The sequence below is a fragment of the Bubalus kerabau genome, chromosome 6 (assembly GCF_029407905.1).
Source record: "Bubalus kerabau isolate K-KA32 ecotype Philippines breed swamp buffalo chromosome 6, PCC_UOA_SB_1v2, whole genome shotgun sequence".
In the NCBI taxonomy this organism is placed as follows: Eukaryota; Metazoa; Chordata; class Mammalia; order Artiodactyla; family Bovidae; genus Bubalus; species Bubalus kerabau.
The window spans coordinates 89,285,825-89,312,404 of NC_073629.1; the positions used below are offsets into that span (position 1 = coordinate 89,285,825).

The 26,580-nt window shown below is 40.8% G+C and overlaps 1 protein-coding gene across 35 annotated transcripts in view; it reads left to right on the top strand.

Moving 5' to 3' along the window:
• The window catches only part of DAB1 (DAB adaptor protein 1), a 956,508-nt gene that overhangs the window by 577,954 nt on the left and 351,974 nt on the right, over positions 1-26,580 (top strand). For 6 of the 35 annotated variants that reach the window (XM_055585735.1, XM_055585736.1, XM_055585731.1 and 3 more), the window contains exon 2: positions 17,200-17,274. The exons of the other annotated variants lie outside the window; for them this stretch is intronic. The gene's annotated coding sequence lies outside the window, so the exon portion shown is untranslated. The remainder of the gene's footprint in view (positions 1-17,199; positions 17,275-26,580) is intronic. 35 annotated transcript variants of the gene reach the window in all.

The following is a 26,580-nucleotide window of genomic DNA, read 5'->3' on the forward strand; positions in this document are numbered from 1 at the left end:
TTTTACTAATGTGCCTCCCAGTTCCTGACCTACAATAGTAGCTCAACAAACATTCATTTCTCATTCCCTTGTGTATCTGTTTTGCATTAAAATTGCTCTGTTGTGGAGGGATTAGAGTACCATGCAGGAGAAGGCAATGGCACCCCACTCCAGTGTTCTTGCCTGGAGAATCCCAGAGACGGGGGAGCCTGGTGGGCTGCCGTCTATGGGGTCGCACAGAGTCGGACACGACTGAAGCAACTTAGCAGCAGAGTACCATGCAAGTGTGAAGAAGAAACAGTCCAGAGTCTTTTCTGTGCACATGCGCCAGCAGTAATTGTAGGGCTGTTATACATGATAACCATCTCATGTCAGCTCATAAACGATGGTACATTTTAATCAGATTTTAGATGTTATGAAGGCTCTGAGTAATTACAATTATTTTTGCCTTAAAATTGCACTGCTCTTATTAAAATTCTTTCATTAAGTCTCCCCGCACCCTGGTAGTTATGGAGGCTTGTAGAATTTCTAAGTCAGGTTAACTGGGCAGGAGACGGCAGTCAAACAGAAGCTGTTATTATTTAGATTCAGGAATAGGTCCAAAAAGATGCTGCTGCAGATCCTGGACTTGCTGGTAGCACTGGAACTCAGGGGGAAGGCCGGCGTTTCTGTTATCTCTGCTGGTTCTTGCTCATTGTTGCTCATCTTTATCCTGATATAGTGCTTTATTTCTCCTTTACAGACTGCCCTCTGGTCCATTTTCTGTGAGGCAGTTATTATTATTATTAAAATGAGAAAAGAGATTCTCAAATACATTATTATTTGTTCATCTCAAACCCTTTACCACTGGTGTGCTCTGTGTTAGGTGTTGTGCCAGGGGATCAAAAAGTCTGTGCAGATGTCCCTGGCCCAGAAGGAAGGCAGATCCAGGACGGGAACACAGAGCCCCAGGTGCAGCCTCCAGGTTCCTTCCATTTCACTCTGTCAAAGAGTTAGGACCCACTTAAGGGCCAAACTGTAATATTACTAATGATAATCATCCTGAAAAAGATAGGGCTGTAAGATAATACAGACAGGCCAGGATCATGAAGTAAACAAGACTGTGTTTCTGCCCTCAAGGTGTGCATACCCTATCAGGGTAGCACATGACAAGCCTGACAACATCATGAAATATCACCAGCCTTCTGACCTGGGAGGCACCATGCCAGGGGTGTTCCATGCATGCTGTAAAATCCAAGCAAAGCTTTCTGATGACTGTAGTGTTATCCCTGTTTTACAGATGACAAAACAAAGGTTCTGGGTCTTATATAACTCACCCCAGGCAGGTGTGCCCCAGAGTCTGTGATCTCATGAAGCCCTAGTGTTCAGGGGCTGGGGGTGGGGATGGGAACTGCATTTTAATGGGATTGCAGACAGGGGCAGATGTATCGGTGCCCAATTTCCTCACAAACTGCTGACACTTCTCCATATTTTTTTTTCTGGAACCTTCTCTGGCTTTCCCCTTCGTTCATTGGGGTGACCATGGGAGCCTTCTCATTTGAGAAGCTGCTGGGTATGCCTAAACTCACACCTTTTGAGCTAATTGTGTACAATTTAGCATTCGCAAAGCTCTGACAGTCCTCATTCAAACCAAGTGTGAAAGTTTTTAAATTAGCTTTCACAGTTTGATTCACAAGCAGCAAATGCAAAATGGCATAGGATTCATTTTTTCCAACCACCGTCACGATGGCATCGCTGAAGGCTATCTTAGCTCATTTCCTTCAACAGTTAGAGAAGAGGCTGGCCAGGGGCACTGTTCTTAGTAGACCGAACATTCTAGAAGAGACCGCAGTGCTGTGGTTACTAAAAGAACAGATCCACAAATTACATGTTGGCAGGCTGGAACAGCATGAGTGAAGAGTAGGAACTTTGGAATTGGATGGTCTTGGATTTGGTATCTTAGTTCAATTGCATACTGGTTTTTTGCAGCATCTTATTCTTGCATACTGGTTGTATGAATTTGGACAGGTCAGTTAAACCATTCTTTAGCCTCAGCTTACCACATTGTGCGGCTTCCCTAATAGCTCAGTTGGTAAAGAATCTGCCTGCAATGCAGGAGACCCCAGTTAGATCTCTGGGTTGGGAAGATCCCCTGGAGAAGGGAAGGGCAACCCACTCCAGTATTCTGGCCTGGATAATTCCATGGACTGTATAGTCTGTGGGGTCGCAGAGAGTCAGACACGACTGAGTGACTTTCACTTTCACTTTGCCTCATTGTAAAATGGAGGTAATATTTTCAGTTATTAAAAGGCTCTGCTGAGGACAAAATGATAACACTGTATGTCAGCTTGGCACAGCAGCTGACATCAGAAAAATCTCAGTGAGTTAGAGCTGTTAGATTGATCTTGAACTTTTTCTGCAAATAATATTTGCTGTCTTGGAGTTTTTTTCCATTAGGAAACATTTATTGAGCATCTATTGTGTGCCAAGTGCTGTGGCAATAAGTTGATAACAAAACAGTCCTGCCATAAAGGACCTCTCAGTGCAGAGACAGACACATAAAAACAGCCTTATGATACAGCGTAAGTGCAGTGGGGGTGCAGAACAGCTTCTGATCACCTTGGAGGGAGTGGTGATAGACAACCTTAGGGAGTCTTCAATGGGTTATCATCTTACGCTGGTCAACATGACCATTATAAAAAAAGTCTACAAATAATAAATTCTGGAGAGGGTGTGGAGAAAAAGGAACCCTTCTACATTGTTGGTGGGAATGTAAATTGGTACAGCCATTGTGGAGGATAGTATGAAGATTCCTTGAAAAACTAAAAATAGAGTTACTGAGTAATCCTACAATTGTACTCCCAGATATATATCCAGAAAAAACTAATTTGAAAAACTAATTTGGTATCCAGAAAAACGTCAAATTAGCACTATACACACACAGCAGCACTATACACAATAGCCAGGACATGGATGAATCTAAATGTCCATTGACAGAGGAGTGGATAAAGAAATTGTGGTACATATATACAGTGGAATATTACTCAGCTGTAAAAATGAATGAAATAATGCCATTGGTTGACCTAGGCATTATCATACTAACTGAAGTAAGCCAGAGAAAGACAAATATGATATGATAGTGCTTATATTGGAAGAAAGATACAAATGAATTTATTTACAAAACAAATAGATCCACAGATATAGAAAGCAAATTTATGGTTACCAAGGGGGAGAGTGGGGAGGGATTAATTGGGAGGTTGGGATTGCTATATACATACTACTGTATATAAAATATATGACCAACAAGGATCTACTGTATAGCACAGGGCATTATACTCAGTATTTTGTCATAACCTCTAAGGGGAAGAAATCTGAAAAAGAATTTGTATATATTTATATTCTCTTTATTTACTCATGTATTCTTTTTATAAACTGAATTCCTGTGCTGTACACCTGAAACTAACAAAACATTGTAAATCAATTCTACTTCAATTAAAAAAAAGAAAATCTTGGGAAGCAGCATAGTTTCGAAAGATACATATGAATCAGCAAGGTAAGCAGAGTTTCAGGGAAAAAAAAAAAAACACACGACAGAGGCAGAGAGGTGAGAAAGAGTCAGGTTCATTCAGGGAAATTCTGGGTGCTTCCCAATGGTTGCAGCATACTGTATGTGAGTAAGTAACTTAACCTGCCTCCACTTTCTCACCTGTAAAATGGTCATAATGATAGGCCCTGTCTTATAGGGCTGTTGTCAGAATAAAATGAAGCAAGTGAAGGAATATCCTTGGAATACTCCTTGGCACTAAGTAGCAGAGAATGTTCTCAATTACCCTTAAGTAGTGTTGAACCATGTTTAATGGATATCATTACCTAAGAGCTTGAGGACTTTGATGACGTCAGAGTGCATTCTGTTATCAGAAGGGGTTTTGTACATGTGGTATTCCCTAAGCCTGCTTGACCACTAGCTGGATGGCAAACACTTATTTTTTTTAGAGTAAATTCTTGGTGGTACTCTTTTCTCAGGACCTTTGTGCTCTAAAGTTGGGGAATACTGTGGTTAGATGCAGCAGACGAGATCTGTGTTCTTGTTCTAAAAGAAATTTACCTAGTTGAGATTCTAACAGTTCAAAAGAGAAAATTAAAATAATTTTTTATTTCTTTTTGTTTAGGGACCTCTGTTTAATACACACACACACACACACACACAACACAACACAACACAACAGTATTGGCATTGGAGACTTGGAATAAAAACATACATTCAGAGGAGATAGAACCTGAAGGTTTAGAAGGAATGACCCCTTGTTTATTTAAATGTGTTCCTGATATTCATGTCAAGCTAATAGGGTTATTGGGCAGGTGTCAAAGGCATTATGTGGACAAGTGAAAAATCCATAGGGTGCAGAAATGTCTTCTGGCTTATTTGTTTGCTTAGCACTAAAACCAAGGTTTGATGCCAGATGATCTCCCTGCTTATTCCCACCACGTACCAGAGAATGAGCCAGGCAGGCTCCCTGGATTTGAATGTCGGGAGGAACTGAGGTGGAGGGGAGGGGTGGGCAGGTTGGACATAGCCCCCAATCAGAGATGCAGCCTTGGGGTTAAGAGCACACACACTGAGCTCAGACCACCCACCTCAGGATGTCTGCTTGCTTACCAGATACACTGTACAGAAATTGATCAGGCAGCCATCTGTATTGATTCCTGCTGCCACTGTGGAGAGTCAGTCACCGTAACTATTCACTGGCTACATGGAGACACAATCTACATCTGCTTCAGTCCCTTCAGAGGCTGCAGCGTGCAGGCTCAATCTGGCCAGCCCGGCTCAGTACACAACAGGTAACACTGTGCTTCAGTCTGTGGCCTGGCCTTGTGCTAAATGCATGCACTGCATGTTTGATCCGTCACTGCGTGTTTGATCCGTGTAACCTCAGGAAACTCACTGATTTCCATGGGCCTCAATTTTCCCATCTGTAAAATGGGGACACAGAGCAGTAGTTACCTCGTGGAGCTGCTGAGTGTTACCATGTGAAATTCTTAGACCAGCCCCTGAGTGTCAGGAGGGCCACAAATTCTACTCTTCTGAAGCAAATTAGCTAGCTTCTCTGAGCCTGTTTCCTGTGATCATCATGCCCATCATCTGCAGCTGTTGGAAAGTTGCAAAAAGAGGTAAAGGTGAGTGGGTGCTCAGGATATGGCTATCCTTCTAGTGCAGAGTTCAGGGCCTGGTATCAGGTAGACCTGGTTACTGGCTATGAAGCCTCTCGCTTCTGCTTCCTCAGCACACACACCTGGGGAGGTTGTGACGGATCAAACATGCAGTGCATGCATTTAGGCCAGGCCACAGACTGAAGCACAGTGTTACCTGTTGTGTACTGAGCCGGGCTGGCCAGATTGAGCCTGCACGCTGCAGCCCCTGAAGGGACTGAAGCAGATGTAGATTGTGTCTCCATGTAGCCAGTGAATAGTTACGGTGACTGACTCTCCACAGTGGCAGCAGGAATCAATACAGATGGCTGCCTGATCAATTTCAGTACAGTGTATCTGATAGACTTCACGGACCACGACACACAGATGCAGAGGGGATCTGAGGTTTTGCCGAGCCTCCACAGCAGGGTGGATTCTCACCGTTTGCTCCTCATTAGACCCAGGGTGCTTATTTTCCAACACAGAACACATGCAAATTGACGACAGGCCCATGCTTTTAGATGTAATCTAGGAGAATGAGCTCGTGTACAAGCATTAATTTGCTTAGTTCAGCATCAGGGTTTCCAGAGTTTTGTGATGTGTGTTTCAGTTTGGGCTTTCTTCTTTCTGGAGAGGGGCTTACACTATATAATCAATATCTTACCTCTTCTTTCCCTTTTCAGATGAATCAAAGAGGATAGGGTTGCAGCACTGTCTACTATGCAAATTTCCTTCTACTTGGGGTAGCTGGAAGGGCACAGGATTTTGCTCTGCTCTCTGGCATCTTCCAAACAAGCCTGAGTGACCAGCCTCAGAAATTTCCATCACAGAACAAGTCTGTTGAATGAATCCAAAGTATTTAGACCTTGCTCCATCTCTGCCATCTCTACAGAGCCCAAGAGTGCTGCTTCTCTGGAGTTCACTAGGATATTAATTGCTGCTTCAGAAAACTGTATCTATTGCTGAATCATGAAAACCTTTTGTTGATACAACAAAGCACTTTTTGGTGCTACATGTCATTTTGTCATAACTAGATTATAAAGGATCATATCTCATTTTAATTTGACATGTATTTCTAATTATAATCCTTGAAACCTCTTACCATGTCTAACCTAATAGTGTGCACCTAGGGTAGGTTCAGCAAATACATGTTGGACTTTGATTAAAAGATGGCTTTTAAAAAATGAAAACATAAGTACCTTAAATGTGTCAGCTAAATTCATGTGTCAGCCTGAAATCATTGGTCTGTAATCACTTCTCATTCCCACTTACCTTTCTTAAACGTGCCTTTAGAAACAGCAGTCTAGTAATAAGAATATAACAGAGTGCTTTGTTAAAGGCTTTGGCAATGGTTTTTTAAAAAGAAGTGCTATGTTTTCATAAGTCAGGAAGGAGGAGATGAGCAGAAACACAGTGATGAACAGGTACTGAGAGGGACAGTGTGTCAGGGTTTGCTGTGTACCATCTCTCATCTCATCTTCACTCAGCACCCAGCTGTTCACCCTGTTTTCCAGATGAGGAACTGAGTCTTAGATAAGCTTGGCCAAAATAATGTAGCTTCTATGAAAAAAAAAAGTCTCTGATATTAGAAATGAGAAAAGAAAGTATCTTCTACTTCCAATCACTACTAGGCTAAAGGCTCTAGCTAATGCATAATGATAAGACAAGAAAAAGAAAAGAAAACATTTTAGGAATGAAGGGAAAGATTAAGCTATAATTATAAGCTGAGAAGGTGATTGCACCCTACTCCGGTACTCTTGCCTGGAAAATCCCATGGACGGAGGAGCCCGGTAGGCTGCAGTCCATGGGGTTGCTCAGAGTCGGACAGGACTGAGCTACTTCACTTTCACTTTTCACCTTCATACATTGGAGGAGGAAATGGCAACCCACTCCAGTGTTCTTGCCTGGAGAATCCCAGGGACGGGGGAGCCTGGTGGGCTGCCGTCTATGGGGTCGCACAGAGTCGGACACGACTAAAGCAACTTAGCAGCATAAGCTGGAAAGAAGATAATATAACTTCTAACCTCTTAGAGTTTATAAACTACCTGCAAATATACATCTCATTCACCCTTTTCAGTAAACTCATCAAGTGGGAATTTTTGAGTTTTGTGGTTGAGACAACGGAGCTAGAATGTCCTTGTCCAAGGACCCTTGAACCTGTCAGGGGTGAGGCTGTGACTAGTACACGGGACTCTGGACCTCAAATCTGCGCTTGAATAACACTGCCTGTGGCATGCTGAGCAATCATTATGTGAAGAATTACAGGCATAGATGGGGTTCCACAATACAATTGTAAGCAGAAATAGATATCATATATGTGTTTAACTAGATCCTTTTGCCTTTATAAGGTTATATTAAATGTCTATTTATTTCTAACTTTAGAAAAAAATATTTCAAAAACCGAGCCTTATATCCAGATGCTTGGATTCAGGCTACCAGCTCAATATTGAGAATAGCCAGTGCAAGGAGGAGATTGAAATGGCAAAGGACACATACCACAACCATCATCAAAAATGAGCAAAATGACACATCTATATGTGTCCCTTATATTATAGGGTTTAAATTTTTCAGGGAAAACGGTCTTTCCCAATTGGGACACAAAGAATGTGAATAAGGAAGGGGGATAGAGAGGGAGGGAAAAGAGGAGAAAAGATCATGAACAGAAAGACCTTGGTCGATACAATACACAAAACAGATAACCCACAAGGACCTAATTTATAGCATAGAGAACTATACTCAGTATTTCATAATAACCTATAAGGGAAAAGAATCTAAAAAGCTGTGTGTGTGTATGTGTGTGTGTGTAAACTGAATCCCTGTTGTACACCTGAAACTAACACAACATTGTCAATCAACTGTATGTCAATTGCAAAAAAAAAAAAAAAAAAAAAACAACAACAACAACAAAAAAACAAACAAAAAAAAAGACCTTGGGGTTCCAGAATTCATGGGGGAACTAGTCTTCTGTGGACACTCCTGGAAGACCAAGAAATGTGAGAATTCTCTTCTTTCTCTGCACTCCCTCCCTCTCTCCCATGTTCATTAGCATCTGCTCCTGCAAACAAGCCCCGTCTAGGTACCAAAGATGCAGTGGTAAGTCAAACAGTCTCTGCCAATGGAGAGGTTTACTTGGTAGTTAGGAGATTTGCATGAGAAACACAACTCACATGCAAGTTACACAGTGTATTAGTATGTGCTTTGGAGGAAAATGTAGCAGAGGAGACAGCTTGAGTGCACAAGGGGTAGGGCTTGTAATTTTAAACAGAGACATCAGGGTAGACTTCCCTAAGAAAGTGGCATTTGAACCTAGACTTGAGGGAGGTTGCAGGGTCTGCTGCTTTGCTAGCTGAGACCAGTGGAGCCGCAGGTGCCAAGCTGGTAGCACACCATGCTTATGGGAAGAATGGCAAGGCGGCCAGTGTGCCTGGAACAGGGCAAGGAGGGGAGAATGGTGTCCGAGGAGATTAGAGGAATAAAGGTGGCGAGGCAGGAAGGTCATAGAATGCTTTGTCCTAGTATAAAAGTCCCTGATGCTGCAAAAGATTGAGGATAGGAGGAGAAGGGGGCAACAGAGGATAAGATGGTTGGATGGCATCATCAATTCGATGGACATGAGTTTGAGCAAACTCCAGAAGATAGTGAAGGACAGGGAAACCTGGCGTGCTGCAGTCCATGGTATCACAGAGTCGGACACAACTGAGCGACTGAACAACAGCAACAGAAGAATCTGATGTGTTTTGAAAACTTACTGTAGGGCAGTCTAAGCAGAGGCAGAGAATGTGGTTAGGAGACTGTAGCAGTAAGTAATCCACAAGGAAGGTAATAGCAGTTTGCAGCAGAGTATTATCTGAGCCATCGATGAGAAGTTTGTATTCTAGATGGAGTCTTTCGAGTGCATATTGGGTTTGTGCTCAATTGGCTTCCCTGGTGGCTCTGATGCTGCCTGCATTGTGGGAGACCCAGGTTCAATCCCTAGGTGGGGAAGATCACCTGGAGAAGGAAATGGCAACCCACGCTAATATTCTTGCTTGGAAAATCCCATAGATGGAGGAGCCTGGTGGGCTCCGGTCCATGGGCTCATGAAGAGTTGGACATGACTGAGAGACTAATACTTGCACTTGCTTGCCAGGTGCTGAGGTCCAGGGCCCTGAAGGGTTAGAGCATCCTTCAGGAGCGAGTGAATAACACAGGCTCTGCAGATGTTCTCCAAAGAGACTAATACTGGGGAGAGAGGCTGTGCTGTGTGAGTGAAGGAGATTGACCTTCAGGGCTCCCATTCTGTCCTGCCATGTGCTAGGAGGGGGCCCAGAGTAACAACCATTTAACCTGTTTTCTTATCTGTAAAATGGGAAGGTGGTATCTATTTGTATAATTCCTATGTATATAAGTAACAAATACAGGTTGCTTAGGGAAATATTTATTAGAAGGACTGATGCTGAAGCTGAAGTTCCAGTATTTTGGCTACCTGATGCAAAGAACTGACTTACTAGAAAAGACCCTGATGCTGGGAAAGATTGAAGGCAGGAGGAGAGGGTGACGACAGATGACAAGATGGTTGGATGTCATCACCGACTTGATGGACATGAGTTTGAGCAATCTCCAGTAGTTGGAGAAGGACAGGGAAGCCTGGCATGTTGCAGTCCATGGGGTCACAAAGAGTCGAACACAACTGAGTGACTGAACAACAAAGGGAAATCATCTTAATAAATAGGGTAGACACAGAGAGGTAACATCTAGAGACATTTAAGTGGCTGAAGAATGTAATGTTTAGGAGCCACTCAGAAGCCTGACCTCCTCCAATTCCCAGGCAAGAATATTGGAGTAGGTTGCCATTTCCTTCTCCAGGGGATCTTCCTGGCTCAGGGTTTGAGTTCCTGTCTCCTCTGTCCCTTGAATTGATGATGGATTCTTTACCTGCTGAGATATTGGGGAAGCCTCTGTAACCGTGTAATTGTTGACAAATCACCAAGCTTTCCATACTTCATTTGTATAGTGGAAAAGGTAGTACCTGCCTACCTTTACTATGTAGGTTAATATGTGAGCATGTAGAACATGCCTGACACACAGTGATCAAAACTAGTCCCTAGTGTTGCTGTGAGTTCCAGGGAAGTTGTTCAGAATATCCTCAGATCATTAGCATATTTGAGCTGCATTGTACCTATTTCCCGGAGAAGGCAATGGCAACCCACTCCAGTACTCTTGCCTGGAAAATCCCATGGATGGAGGAGCCTGGTAGGCTGCAGTCCATGGGGTCACTAAGAGTTGGACACGACTGGGCGACTTCACTTTCACTTTTCACTTTCGTGCATTGGAGGAGGAAATGGCACCCAACTCCAGTGTTCTTGCCTGGAGAATCCCAGGGACGGGGGAGCCTGGTGGGCTGCCGTCTATGGGGTCATGCAGAGTCGGACACGACTGAAGCGACTTAGCAGCAGCAGTACCTGTTTCCAGGGCATTTTTTAATTTCCATGTTTTCTGAATTCAGATTTTTACCTCATGGTCAAAGAATCAGAAAGAAACCAAAGCCTTCTATTTGGTCCTGTGTTTGCTCTTCCCATGCAATCAGAGTGTCTCATTAGTTTCTTCTTGGATTAGTCATGTTTACCAACAGCTCTAAAAATATGTTCCAGCTTTCAGAAAGAAAACGACAATAGCGGTAACAAGGTATTAGAGTCTATATAAACTTGTCTTGCTTGAAGTTAATGTGAAAAATGTACAGGAAAAAAATAAAGAGGGGAAATTTGGGAAATTGGGCAATGATGTTTAACCAGAATGACATGTGCATCTCTGAATGTAAAATGCACAACTGCGTTAATGCCTTGCCGGCTGCCTGCCATCCTGAGGTTTTATCACATCATAATGCTCTGATGAGGTATTTCTTTGCTTTTTTAGTTTTTCCACTCGCAGATGCCAACAATGATTATTTGTAATTTCAGAAATAAAGATGCTCAAAAGCAACATCTGTGATTCCATATTTTTCTATGGGATTCAGAATGCATGTCTTATTCCTATCTGTAACCGGGGAATATTTGCAGTCAAACATAATTCCTGTGTACTTGATTTAGCTCTGGGCCAGACTGACTAAGAGGTTTTAAAATGGGGCCCGTGCACTCCGTATCTACACTGTGTGGATTCCCGACGTTTTAATCCCCATTTTCTTTAATACAAATAAAAGAGAGTTTATCAGTTGATTCAGATGAGTGGGAGTGTGCCATGTAAATTTCAAGGAATTATGTGCTAAATTATAGGACCCATTTGGGGGCTTAAATATTATTCTCTACTACACAAAACTGGCGTGGATTTTATTTTAACTGAAATGGCACACAGTGGCAGGCAATTATTTTTGTTATTGTATTTCCTATTCTGGCCTCCAGAACCTAAGGACAATGGCAGGGGATATTCATTTATAATTTGACCTCTTGAATTGTTCTTGAAATGCAATTTAATCCTCATATCAAGCAAAGTCTAATGCTGTATTTGCCAGTAAAATAGTCATTTGCATTTTTTATTGACAATACAAATTGTGTTTAATCAAGCAGTTGGCCTGTTAGCATTTCCAAATGATTGAAGACCTAGTTTGGTTCAAACTACATCCAATTTGGGGTCAGATGTATTTTGTTCTTGTTAATTATCAGAGTACATAAAGTTGCTTTTTTAACATTGTGCTTCTTTTTCCCCTGATGTCCAGGTTCCACATAGCCGCGATCACTTATCTCTGGAAGAAAGCCAGAGAGCTCCTAAATTTTTGTTTCTGCGTTTGCAGATGTCAGCCCAGCTTTGAAGAATAGGTAGAATATATTTACCTAATAGAACTAACTTATTTGATCGTTGAAAAGACTGTGCTGAAGTGGATGGTAGTCCTGGACCACAGATCAAAAGGCTATGGTTTGATGATCATTACCGAAGAGAAACAGTTTTCCAGTTTCCAGCTATGTGATACCTCACCTCTATGAGCCATTGTTTCATTATTTATAAACAAGGAGGACAGCAATGTCCTTTCACTTACTTTAGGGTTTTCCTGAGCTTTTATCCTTTGAGAGGTACCGTAGCTAAGCTGGAAGAGATGCCAACCTCAATCTTTACTATCCAGATGACCTCAGGTAGGCTCACTAATCCCTGCCTCAGTTTCTTCATCTGTATAGAAACTTCATCTGTATAGGCACATTAATAGTCTTTACTCCACCGGGTTTTTGTGAGTCACAGTTAATATATGGAAAGCTGTAAACAATGCCTGACTGTGGGAAGTGCCAGTTTTGCCGCTATTATCATCATCATTCTTATTGTGAATAGCATTTCCACATAGGGTTGTTGTGTGGACTAAATCAGTTTCTATTTGCAAAGTACTTCAAAGAAACCCTAATGCATAGTGAGTCCTCTTAAGTATTGGCTACTGTTTTTATTTTTAGTTAGCTGCGATTTATTAAGTGCTCACTGGATGTAAGGCATTAAGTTAGGAATTCTTGTAGCAATGTGTGGGGAGGAGGAGTTACTAACATCACTTTACAGATGAGAAAAGGCTCTGAGACGTTAGCCCCCCAACCCTCATGGTGGGGAGCCGGCTGAGTGAGCAGCAGTCAGGCCCGGAGGGCATGCAGACTGACCCCAAGCAGTGCCCTTTCACATCTGTCTCTTCAGTCCTGTGCTCAGGCCCCAGAGTCCTCAGCTTGGAGTCTCCCTCAGACACATGTCCTTTGAGCATTGTTCCAGACCCTTCGCTGTGCATCTTTCTTTGGCCTTGCTTTAATCATGGTGACCCGGGTTGGACCACTCTGCCCCACTCACACCTGCCACGGGAGCTTCTACTTGGCCTGCTTGTCTCTACCCTGAGGGAACAGGAGTCTGAGGCTGAAAACCTATTTCAGTTTTCTTTTTCCCCCTAAATACTTATTGCATCTGTTTCTCCCCCTTATTCCCTCCTCCAACCTGCTCTCTGTTATTCCCAATACAGTACCTCTTGTCAGTAAATGTATAAGGACAATGATGATGACAGTGATGGGTTCTAGTTTGTCTCAGATTGAGACATTCAGTGATAATTGAGAATATCAAATGTGCTTGGATTTGTTCACAAAAACACAGGTGATAATATTAGCAGACATTTATTGAGAGTTTACTATGTGCCAGACCTATTCTAAGCACTTAACTGTCTGAAGCACCAGTTACTTAGTTATTTATCTAGTTTTCATGACATCATAAGTGATAGGTACTGATACCAACTGCAGTCTCCATGGTCTGCAGGGAGGTGGGTAACTGTTAGGAGCAGAGCAATCAGAGCCTTCAGCATTTTCTTCTGTTCATCTTTTTTTCTTGATGTTAATTGGTTGGTTGAGCACCATTCACTTGGCACCATGCAGATGATGCACATGAGTGGAGAAATAGAAGGGTGAGGAGCTAGAGTTTATTTTAAACATGCATATGCTAGGCATGGGGCTCCATTCTTTACCCATGTAATCATCTGTCATGTTGACAACAATCCTGTGAGATAGATATGCTCTTTCTCCTGTTAGATATGAGGTTACTGTGAACTGGAGCCGTTCAGTGATTTATTTCCCTCACACTGTTACATGACAAAGTCAGGATTTGAGCCCGGGTCTCTCTTTGCATGAAGCTCAGACTTTTGCAGGGGTTTGAGTTCTTCACTTTCTCCTCCCTCTAGTTTTATGACTACAGTGTAAACAAAATAGACAATGTGCCTGCCTTAAAGAGACTTACACTCTAGGATAAGGAAGATGTGGAATATACATACAATGGAATACTACTCAGTCATAAAAAAGAATGTCATTTGCAACGACATGGATGAAACTTGGGATTATCATACTAAGTGAAGAAAGCCATGAAGAAACAGACACTGTATAATGAAATCACTTATATGTGGAATCTAAAATATGACACAAATGAACTTAGCTAGTAAGCAAAAACAGAAGCACAGACATGGAGAACTGACTTGTGGTTGCCAAGGGGGAGGGGACATGGTGAAGGGATAAAGTGGGAGATTGGGGTTAGAAGATGCAAACTATTATATATAGAAGGAATAAACAACAAAGTCCTACTGTGTAGCAGAGAGAAGTATATTCAATATCATGTGATAAACCATAATGGAGAAGAATGTGAAAAATAATGTATATGTGTGTGTGTATCATTAATCACTTTGCCATACAGCAGAAATTAACACAACATTGTAAATCAATTAAACTTCAGTAAAATGTAGAAAAGAAGGAAGGCTATTTCGTGGAAGGCAGTCAGAGGTCAGATCAAGCAGGGCTTTGTGGAATAGGGTAAGTCAAAGTGAAAACTGTTCAGTTATGTCTGACTCTTTGCGACCCCATGGACAGGCTCCTCTGTCCATGGAATTCTCCAGGCAAGAATGTTGGAGTGGATAGCTATTCCCTTCTCCAGGGGCTCTTCACGACCCAGGAATCAAACCCAGGTCTTTTGCATTGCAGGCAGATTCTTTACCACCTGAGCCACCAGAGAAGCTCTTACTGGATTAGGGTAAGAACCTGGGAATTTATGCCAACTTCCTTAAAACCTAGAATAAAGTTAGCCATGTGACCTTGAGCAATCCCTTTATATCTCTGAGTCTGCAGGTCTTTAATCTGTTGTGCGTGGGTAGTAATGCCTTTCCTATTGACCATCAAATGACAAGGAAATCTAGAAGCAATCTTCAAAAGCCACAGAGAAAGATGGCTAGATTACCAGATATATTTATCTCTGTAAAGAAGAGGAGTCTTTGGAGGACTGATTTATTTAAAAAAAGAAAAAAAAGCTGAGCAGTGGAATTCCTGAGTGCCAGGTCTCTCATTAACTAGTAGTAGAAACAGAAGTAATAATGATGATGATAATAGGAATAAATATTCAGTAGGCTCTTACTGTGTGCCAGAAACCAAACTTTGATCTTTAAATATATTGTTATTTAATCCTAACATCACTGTATAAGACATTGATACTGTGATTACCTTCATTTGACAGTTGAGGAATGAGGCACAGTGATACTGTCTCTGTTTCCATGTGTTTGGTTGTGAAACAGAAAACTCCACAAGTCGCCTGAAAAATTAAGATATTTATTTTCGTTATATTATTATATTAAAAGAAGAGTGATAGTAAACTAGTGCTGGGAAATGTGCTCAAGAAAATCATCAAGAACCCAAGATCTCTTGCTTTTCTGATCCATCATCCCTACTGTGTGGTTTTTGTTTCTCATGAGAGCAGACTAGCTGCTGTAGCTCCAGTTTTCTTGTCTCAGTTCCACGTCAGGAGAAAGGAGAACAATTGTAGGAAGAGTTAAAGCATTCAACTTGTGAGGCTTTGCCTTTGGGGGGAAGGGATACATTTATCTATATCTCCTCTGCCTCCAACCTTAGCTAAAAGGGAAGCAGGATCCTGGAATTTCACTTCTTAGCTGAGCAGGCCAAAGTGACAAAGTGTGCTAATGAGCTGGGCGCAGTCACACTGCTGGTCAATGGTGAAGCATCTTTCAGCCAAGTCATTAGACTCTTGGAGTCATACCCTTAACCACAGTGCCATGGTGTCACCCTATTGGGAGAGGCTTGGGAATCTTGGACCAGTTATTAAACCTCTCTGTGCCAATATTTTTATTTGTATAAGGGGAGTAATAAGAATATTTGAACAGTTGGGTTACTGGAAGAATAAAGCAGTCATAAAGTGATTCCCACAGTGTCTGGGATATGGGATATAGTCAGTGTACACCAAGTAAAGGCGGGCCTTGTTTTCGTGTGCCTTTATTGCATGTTGCAGATATCCTGTCTTTTACAAATTGAAGTTTTGTGACAACCCTAATTGAGCAAGTCTATTGGTGCAGTTTTCCAAGAGCATTTGCCCACTTCATATTTCTGCATCATGTTTTGCTAATTCCTGCAATATTTCAAACTTTGTCATTATTGTTATATTTGTTATGGTGATTTGTGATCAGTGATCTTCACTGTTACTACTTGGACTCACTAGAGGCTCAGATGGTGGTTAGCATTTTTATTTATAAAGTATTTTTAAATTAAGATATGTACATTATTTTTTAGACATAATGCGATTGCACACTTAACTCAGTATAGTGTAAAAGTAACTTTTAAAGTATAATTGATTTACAGTACATTAGTTCAGGTGTACAACAGTAATTCAGTACTTTTATAGATTATATTCTATTTTAAGTTATTATAAAACATTAGCTATATTTTCTGTGCTATACAGTATCTTTGTATCTTATTTATTTTATACATAATAGCTTGTACCTCTTAATCCCCTACCCCTGTCTTGTCCCTCCTCCCTTCCATCTTCCCACTGGTAACCACTAGTTTGTTCTCCAGATCTGTTTCTGTTTATTATATTCACTCATTTGTCTTTATTTTTTAGATTCCACATATAAGTGATTATGTACAGTGTTGGTCTTTTTATGACTTGTTTCATGAAACATAATATCCTCTGGGTCCATCCATGTTGTTGTAAATGACAAAATATCATCCTTTTTATGGCTGAGTAATATTCCATTTATGTTTATATACCACTTCTTCATCTGTTCAGCTGTTGATGGACACTTAGGTTACTTCCATGTCTTACCTCTGTTGTAACTAATGCTGCTGTGAGCATTGGGATGTATATATCTTTTTGAATTAGTGTTTTTGTTTTCTTTGGCTATATACCCAGGAGTGGAATTTCTACTCTAGTATTTATAGTCTACTATAGACTATAGTTCGGAGAAGGCAATGGCACCCCACTCCAGTACTCTTGCCTGGAAAATCCCGTGGATGGAGGAGCCTGGTAGGCTGCAGTCCATGGGGTCGCTAACAGTTGGACACGACTGAGCGACTTCACTTTCACTTTTCACTTTCATGCATTGGAGAGGGAAATGGCAACCCACTCCAGTGTTCTTGCCTGGAGAATCCCAGGGACAGGGGAGCCTGGTGGGCTGCTGTCTATGGGGTCGCACAGAGTCGGACACGACTGAAGCGACTTAGCAGCAGCAGCAGCAGCATAGACTATAGTTATAATAGACCATAGGTATTTATAGCCTTTTTTTTTTTTTTGGCCATGTCACCTGGCCCACAGAATCTTAGTTCTCTGACAAGGGATGAAACCTGCACCCCCGTAGTGGAAGTGTGGAGTTAACCACTGGACTGCCAGGTAAGTCCCTGTTATTTGTGGGTTTTTTTGATGATAGCCAGACAGGTGTGAGGTGATATCTCATTGTGGTTTTAATTTACATATCCCTGGTTAGTGATGTGGAGCATGTTATCATGTCTTGTTGGCCACCTGTATGTCTTCTCTCGAAAATGTCTATTCAGGTCTTCTGCCCATTTTTAATCAGGTTATTTGGGCTTTGATATTGAGTTGTGTGAGCAGTGTATATATTTTGTATATTAAGCCTTTATCAGACACATCATTTGCTAATATTTTATCTCATGCAGTTGGTTGTCTTTTTGTTTTTTTGTCTATGGCTTCCTGTACTGTGCAAAAGCTTTTAAGTTTTTGTTTTTTTTTTTTAAGATTTTAAATTTTATTTTATTTTTAAACTTTACATAATCCGCCACAGGTATACATGTGTTCCCCATCCTGAACCCTCCTCCCTCCTCCCTCCCCATTCCATCCCTCTGGGTCGTCCCAGTGCACCAGCCCCAAGCATCCAGTATCGTGCATCGAACCTGGACTGGCAACTCATTTCATACATGATATTTTACATGTTTCAATGCCATTCTCCCAAATCTTCCCACCCTCTCCCTCTCCCACAGAGTCCATAAGACTGTTCTATACATCAGTGTCTCTTTTGCTGTTTCGTACACAGGGTTATTGTTACCATCTTTCTAAATTCCATATATATGCGTTAGTATACTGTATTGGTGTTTTTCTTTCTGGCTTACTTCACTCTGTATAATAGGCTCCAGTTTCATCCACCTCATTAGAACTGATTCAAATGTATTCTTTTTAATGGCTGAATAATACTCCATTGTGTATATGTACCACAGCTTTCTTATCCATTCATCTGCTGATGGACATCTAGGTTGCTTCCATGTCCTGGCTATTATAAACAGTGCTGCGATGAACATTGGGGTACTCGTGTCTCTTTCCCTTCTGGTTTCCTCAGTGTGTATGCCCAGCAGTGGGATTGCTGGATCATAAGGCAGTTCTATTTCCAGTTTTTTAAGGAATCTCCACACTGTCCTCCATAGTGGCTGTACTAGTTTGCATTCCCACCAACAGTGTAAGAGGGTTCCCTTTTCTCCACACCCTCTCCAGCATTTATTACTTGTAGACTTTTGGATTGCAGCCATTCTGACTGGTGTGAAATGGTACCTCATAGTGGTTTTGATTTGCATTTCTCTGATAATGAGTGATGTTGAGCATCTTTTCATGTGTTTGTTAGCCATCTGTATGTCTTCTTTGGTGAAATGTCTATTTAGTTCTTTGGCCCATTTTTTGATTGGGTCATTCATTTTTCTGGAGTTGAGCTGTAGGAGTTGCTTGTATATTCTCGAGAATAGTTGTTTGTCAGTTGCTTCATTTGCTTTTATCTTCTCCCATTCTGAAGGCTGTCTTTTCACCTTGCTAATAGTTTCCTTTGATGTGCAGAAGCTTTTAAGGTTAATTAGGTCCCATTTGTTTATTTTTGCTTTTATTTCCAATATTCTGGGAGGTGGGTCATAGAGGATCCTGCTGTGATGTATGTCAGAGAGTGTTTTGCATATGTTCTCTAGGAGTTTTATAGTTTCTGGTCTTACATTTAGATCTTTAATCCATTTTGAGTTTATTTTTGTGTATGGTGTTAGAAAGTGTTCTAGTTTCATTCTTTTACAAGTGGTTGACCAGATTTCCCAGCACCACTTGTTAAAGAGATTGTCTTTAATCCATTGTATATTCTTGCCTCCTTTGTCAAAGATAAGGTGTCCATATGTGTGTGGATTTATCTCTGGGCTTTCTATTTTGTTCCATTGATCTATATTTCTGTCTTTGTGCCAGTACCATACTGTCTTGATAACTGTGGCTTTGTAGTAGAGCCTGAAGTCAGATAGGTTGATTCCTCCAGTTCCATTCTTCTTTCTCAAGATCGCTTTGGCTATTTGAGGTTTTTTGTTTTTCCATACAAATTGTGAAATTATTTGTTCTAGCTCTGTGAAGAATACTGTTGGTGGCTTGATAGGGATTGCATTGAATCTATAGATTGCTTTGGGTAGTATACTCATTTTCACTATATTGATTCTTCCAATCCATGAACATGGTATATTTCTCCATCTGTTAGTGTCCTCTTTGATTTCTTTCACCAGTGTTTTATAGTTTTCTATATATAGGTCTTTAGATTCTTTAGGTAGATATATTCCTAAGTATTTTATTCTTTCTGTTGCAATGGTGAATGGAATTGTTTCCTTAATTTCTCTTTCTGTTTTCTCATTATTAGTGTATAGGAATGCAAGGGATTTCTGTGTGTTGATTTTATATCCTGCAACTTTACTATAGTCATTGATTAGTTCTAGTAATTTTCTGGTGGAGTCTTTAGGGTTTTCTATGTAGAGGATCATGTCATCTGCAAACAGTGAGAGCTTTACTTCTTCTTTTCCAATTTGGATTCCTTTTATTTCTTTTTCTGCTCTGATTGCCGTGGCCAAAACTTCCAAAACTATGTTGAATAGTAATGGTGAAAGTGGGCACCCTTGTCTTGTTCCTGACTTTAGAGGAAATGCTTTCAATTTTTCACCATTGAGGATAATGTTTGCTGTGGGTTTGTCATATATAGCTTTTATTATGTTGAGGTATGTTCCTTCTATTCCTGCTTTCTGGAGAGTTTTTATCATAAATGGATGTTGAATTTTGTCAAAGGCTTTCTCTGCATCTATTGAGATAATCATATGGTTTTTATTTTTCAATTTGTTAATGTGGTGTATTACATTGATTGATTTGCGGATATTGAAGAATCCTTGCATCCCTGGGATAAAGCCCACTTGGTCATGGTGTATGATCTTTTTAATGTGTTGTTGGATTCTGATTGCTAGAATTTTGTTAAGGATTTTTGCATCTATGTTCATCAGTGATATTGGCCTGTAGTTTTCTTTTTTTGTGGGATCTTTGTCAAGTTTTGGTATTAGGGTGATGGTGGCCTCATAGAATGAGTTTGGAAGTTTACCATCCTCTGCAATTTTCTGGAAGAGTTTGAGCAGGATAGGTGTTAGCTCTTCTCTAAATTTTTGGTAGATTTCATCTGTGAAGCTGTCTGGACCTGGGCTTTTGTTTGCTGGAAGATTTTTTTATTACAGTTTCAATTTCCGTGCTTGTGATGGGTCTGTTAAGATTTTCTATTTCTTCCTGATCGAGTTTTGGAAAGTGGTACTTTTCTAAGAATTTGTCCATTTATTCCTCTTTGTCCATTTTATTGTCATATAATTGTTGATAGTAGTCTCTTATGATCCTTTGTATTTCTGTGTTGTCTGTTGTGATCTCTCCATTTTCATTTCTAATTTTGTTGATTTGATTTTTCTCCCTTTGTTTCTTGATGAGTCTGGCTAATGGTTTGTCAATTTTATTTATCCTTTCAAAGAACCAGCTTTTGGTTTTGTTGATTTTTGCTACGGTCTCTTTTGTTTCTTTTGCATTTATTTCTGCTCTAATTTTTAAGATTTCTTTCCTTCTACTAACCCTGGGGTTCTTCATTTCTTCCTTTTCTAGTTGCTTTAGGTGTAGAGTTAGGTTATTTATTTGACTTTTTTCTTGTTTCTTGAGGTGTGCCTGTATTGCTATGAACTTTCCCCTTAGGACTGCTTTTACCGTGTCCCACAGGTTTTGGGTTGTTGTGTTTTCATTTTCATTCGTTTCTATGCAAATTTTGATTTCTTTTTTGATTTCTTCTGTGATTTGTTGGTTATTCAGCAGCGTGTTGTTCAGCCTCCATATGTTGGATTTTTTAATAGTTTTTCTCCTGTAATTGAGATCTAATCTTACTGCATTGTGGTCAGAAAAGATGCTTGGAATGATTTCTATTTTTTGAATTTACCAAGGCTAGCTTTATGGCCCAGGATGTGATCTATCCTGGAGAAGGTTCCATGTGCGCTTGAGAAGAAGGTGAAATTCATTGTTTTGGGATGAAATGTCCTATAGATATCAATTAGGTCTAACTGGTCTATTGTATCGTTTAAAGTTTGTGTTTCCTTGTTAATTTTCTGTTTAGTTGATCTATCCATAGGTGTGAGTGGGGTATTAAAGTCTCCCACTATTATTGTGTTATTGTTAATTTCTTCTTTCATACTTGTTAGCATTTGTCTTACATACTGCGGTGCTCCCGTGTTGGGTGCATATATATTTATAATTGTTATATCTTCTTCTTGGATTGATCCTTTGATCATTATGTAGTGACCATCTTTGTCTCTTTTCACAGTCTTTGTTTTAAAGTCTATTTTATCTGATATGAGTATTGCTACTCCTGCTTTCTTTTGGTCCCTATTTGCATGGAAAATCTTTTTCCAGCCCTTCACTTTCAGTCTGTATGTGTCCCCTGTTTTGAGGTGGGTCTCTTGTAGACAACATATGTAGGGGTCTTGTTTTTGCATCCATTCAGCCAGTCTTTGTCTTTTGGTTGGGGCATTCAACCCATTTACGTTTAAGGTAATTACTGATAAGTATGACCCCATTGCCATTTACTTTATTGTTTTGGGTTCGAATTTATACACAATTTTTGTGTTTCCTGTCTAGAGAATATCCTTTAGTATTTGTTGGAGAGCTGGTTTGGTGGTGCAGAATTCTCTCAGCTTTTGCTTGTCTGAAAAGCTTTTGATTTCTCCTTCATACTTGAATGAGATCCTTCCTGGGTACAATAATCTGGGCTGTAGGTTATTTTCTTTCATCATTTTAAGTATGTCTTGCCATTCCCTCCTGGCTTGAAGAGTTTCTATTGAAAGATCAGATGTTATCCTTATGGGTATTCCCTTGTGTGTTATTTGTAAAAGCTTTTAAGTTTTACTCGGTCCCATTTGTTTATTTTTGCTTTTGGTTCCTTTGCCTGAGGAGACAGATCCTCAGACACAACTTTTATATGCACTGAGAAACCAAAAAAATTGTGTAACTCTCTTTATTGTGATATTTGCTTTATTGTGGTGGTCTGCAACTGAATTCATATCTCAGAGGTATGTCTGTATATATTAGCCATTTTTACTATTACATTGTTTTTGTCCTTACTGTTAGCAGACAGTTCAGTTTCTGAACCAGCATTTATGGAAATAGAGAATCAAACAAAATATGACATAACAAGGTTAAGCTCAGTGATGGAGTGAGGGGCAGCAGTAGCAGGTGTGAAGGAGAGTTTGAGGTTCCTTGGAGGTAAATGGGAAGAGGTAAAAGAGGTCTAGTGGTTAGGAGTCCTGGCTATCACCCAGGTGGCCCAGGTTCAACTCCCGGTGTGGAAATGCCAACCAAAAAGGGTCGGGAAGATCCATTGGAGAAGGAAATGGCAACCCACTCCAGAATTCTTGCCTGGAGAATTCCACGGACAGAGGAGCCTGGCTGGCTACAGTCCATGGGGTTGCCAAGAGTTGGACACGACTGAGCGACTATCACTCACTCAAAGGGGTGAGGAACTCAGGGATGAAAGGATGATTGTTTATAGAGATGATGCTCTTTAGGTGGCAAAAAAAAAAAAAAGATGAAACTGGGTTCATTAGAAAAAAAGAGGAAAGGTTATTCCTGACAGAGGGAACAGCATACGCTGAAAAGGTACAAAACCACAGAGGGGTCAGAGTGCAGCACCTCCGGGGGGAAGAGCAAGGCTTTCCAACAGGCTAAAAAGCAGTATGTGTGTGGGCAAGGCTCCTGAACGATCTTTATGCCGGGTTCCCTGAGCCCTAGGGACACAGTGAGCGGTGAGGGGCAACACCTGCTCTCAAGAAGCATCTCCTGTTGGCACTGTATCTTCTCATCTGCTAAAAGGGGAAGAAACCTACGTGTTGTTAACTGTCTGCTCTGTGCCAGATTAAAGGCTAAATGTTTTGTGGACATTGTCTTACTGAACTTCAAGGTCGTTAGTAAAGTGAAAAGGACTCAGTTGTGTCCGACTCTGTGTGACCCCATGGACTGTAGCCTGCCAGGCTCCTCTGTCCATGGAATTTTCCAGGCCAGAATACTGGAGTGGGTAGCCCTGTTCCCTTCTCCAGGGGATCTTTCAAACCCAGGGATCGAACTCAGGTCTCCCACATTACATGCAGATTCTTTACCATCTGAAGCAGGGTCGTTATTACTCTCTCCCTTTTACAGGTAAGGAACTGAGACCCAGTAAAATTGAATTAGTTTTCCAGACTACCCAGCTAGTCAGGGGCACTGCAAAGATTCTGACTCAGTTTTCTATGATTCCAGAACCTGTGCGCTCTGCTTCCTGCTCTGTTTCCCGAAACCTGAGTAGTGGTACACATCCACCCTCCCCACCCCTCGGCGGTAAAATGCAGCAATAACCAAGGGCACTTCAGAGCCAAATGCCGTATGAAACACACCAAGTGCAGAGATTTTGTATTTTATTTTAAGAAAAGGGAAAGCCCTTTACTCCTACAGTAAATTTCCACCAGCTTGTCAGTTACTCCTCAGCTAGGCTGAGTAGCCAGAGTGGAGCTGTCCACGTTGCTTATGTGAAGGCAGATGACTTGATTGTAGTTCAATGCCTTAGCTGTCACCGAGCTGCCTTCCTAAATATGATCCTTATTGCCCTGCTAACCCCTCTATAAACACCGCTGCAGTGAAAGCATAAAACATTAAAAACATCCCCTGGGTGACTGCTATTGCCTTTTGAATTAACACCAGAAATGCTCATTTGAGAGAGGTGGTTTAACTCAAGCGATATTTCTTGACGGGTTAATGAAGATCTTATGTTATACTTTAACCTAATATAACACTATCAATTATTTAGTTATTTTTATTGATTGACCTCTCCCAGATTATTTAATAGTAGATTTTTCACTCTATAGAAGATTTAATGCTGAGCACTCAGGCACCTGCTTTCACCATTACGAGTGTCCTCTGAATATAGAGGTATGTGTGTATGTATTTTCTTTTTCTTTCTGGAAGAGACAAATTGCAGACCATCCTGGAATTAATGAATGTGATGCATAAATAAGCTTGCTGAATCTAAATGTAACAAAGACTCGAACTACAGATGACACTAGAGAAAGGTTTCAAGGCAGATCATCAAACCCGGATGATTAGAATTGCTATTTAAATATGCAAAAAGCAGACAGGCAGCCCTGGAAAGGGAGAGTGCATGGCAAACTAGTGTCATGACCAATAGTGAGAAGTAGCCCATAAAAAGCATCTCAGTTTTATCATTGACTTTGTAACTGATAACTAGAAAGAGATAGGGAATCATGTCCATTTAGCTTGTGTTATGGGATATAGTATATGTTCCTATGGGCTGTGCTGGGAGGAAAGAAGATGAGACTGGAGGCAGGCTGCCTGGCATCTGCTACTCTTGTGACACTGGATAGGTTTTTTTTTTTTTCCCCCCATTTATTTTATTGAAGTATAGTTGATTTTCAATGTTGTGTTAATTTCTGCTGTATAGCAAAGTGATTCACTTGTCCATATATATACATGTTCTTTCATATTCTTTTCCATTATGGTTTATCACAGGATATTGAATATAGCTCCTTGTGCTATACAGTAGGACATTGTTTATTCATTCTATATATAACAGTTTGCATCTGCTAATCCCAAACTTCCATTTCATCCCTCCCCTTCTCGGTCCCCCTTGGTAACCACAAGTCTGTTCTTTGAGAGTCTGTTTCTCTTTTGTAGATAAATTCCATGTATATAAGTGATGCATGATATTTGTCTTTTTCTGTCTGACTTACTTCACTAGTGTGATAATCTCTAGGTCCATCCATGTTGCTGCAAATGGCATGATTTCAGTCTTTTTATGGCTGAGTAGTATTCCATAGTACACATGCACCACATCTTCTCTATCCCTTCCTCTGTCCAAGGGCGTTTAGGTTGTTTCCCTGTCTTGGCTGTTGGATTGCTGTGAACACACTGATTAGTTTTGTGGCTGTGGGGTACGTTGGTCTGCTAAGCCACGTCCCTTGACTGGAGCCCAGCTCTCCTTACACTGAACTCCAGGTGCTTTGTGGCTTCTGTGTGAGGGTTGTGATAGGAATACAGAATATGAACAGTAGAATTATGGAAAGGTAGGATACTGGGATGACAGGCATTTTCAAATGCAGGCGGTTAGCTTGGAATTTGTTCCCTGAAGTGTTGTCAACATGAACATGTTTTTTCTAAGGCCCGTTCCCTGCCAGCCTTTTAGCCCTCTCCATATATGGCATGCTGCGATTCATGGGGTCACAAAGAGTCGGACACGACTGAGCGACTGATCTGATCTGATATATGTATACTCAGCCATAGGTATACATATGTCCCCTCCCTCTTGAACCTCCCTCCCATCTCCCTCCCCATCCTACCCCTCTACAGAGCCCTGGTTTGAGTTCCCTGAGTCATACAGCAAATTCCCTTTGGTTATCTATTTTACAGATGGTAATGTAAGTTTCCATGCTACTCTCTCGATAGATCCTGCCCTGTCCTTCCTCCTTCTCCCATGTCCATAAGTCTGTTCTCTATGTCTGTGTCTCCACTGCTGCCCTGCAAATAATTTCATCAGTCCCATCTTTCTAGATTCCATATATATGTGTCAGTATATGATATTTGTTTTTCTCTTTCTGACTTCACTCTGTATAATAGGCTCTCGGTTCATCCACCTCATTAGAACGGACTCAAATGTGTTCCTTTTTTATGGCTGGGTAATATTTCATTGTCTATATATACCACAGCTTCTTTATCCATTTATCTGTCGATGGGGATCTGGGTTGCTTCCATGTTCTAGCTATTGTAGATAATGCTGCAGTGATCATTGGGGTACATGTATCTTTTTTTTATTTTGATATCCTCAGGTTATATGCCTAGTTAGGGGGATTGCTGGGTCATATGGTTTTATTCCTAGTTTTTAAGGGAATCTCCATTCTGTCTTCCATAGTGACTGTGTCCATTTACATTCCCACCAACAGTGCAAGAGAGTTCCCTTTTCTTCACAGCCTCTCCAGCATTTATTGTTTGTAGACTTTTTAATGATGGCCATTCTGACCAGTGTGAGATGATATCTCATTGTAGTTTTGATTTGGATTTCTCTAATAATGAGTGATGTTGAACATCTTTTCATGTGTTTGTTAACCATCTGTGTGTCTTTTTGGAGAAATCTCTGTTTAGGTCTTCTTCCCACTTTTGATTGGATTGTTTATTTTTCTGGTATTGATTTGTATGAGCTGCTTATGTATTTTGGAAATTAATCCTTTGTCAGTTGTTTCATTTGCTATTATTTTCTTCCATTCTGAGGGTTGTGCTTTCACCTTGTTTATAGTTTCCTTTGCTGTGTAAAAGATTTTAAGTTTAATTAGGTTCCACTTGTTTGTTTTTGGTTTTATT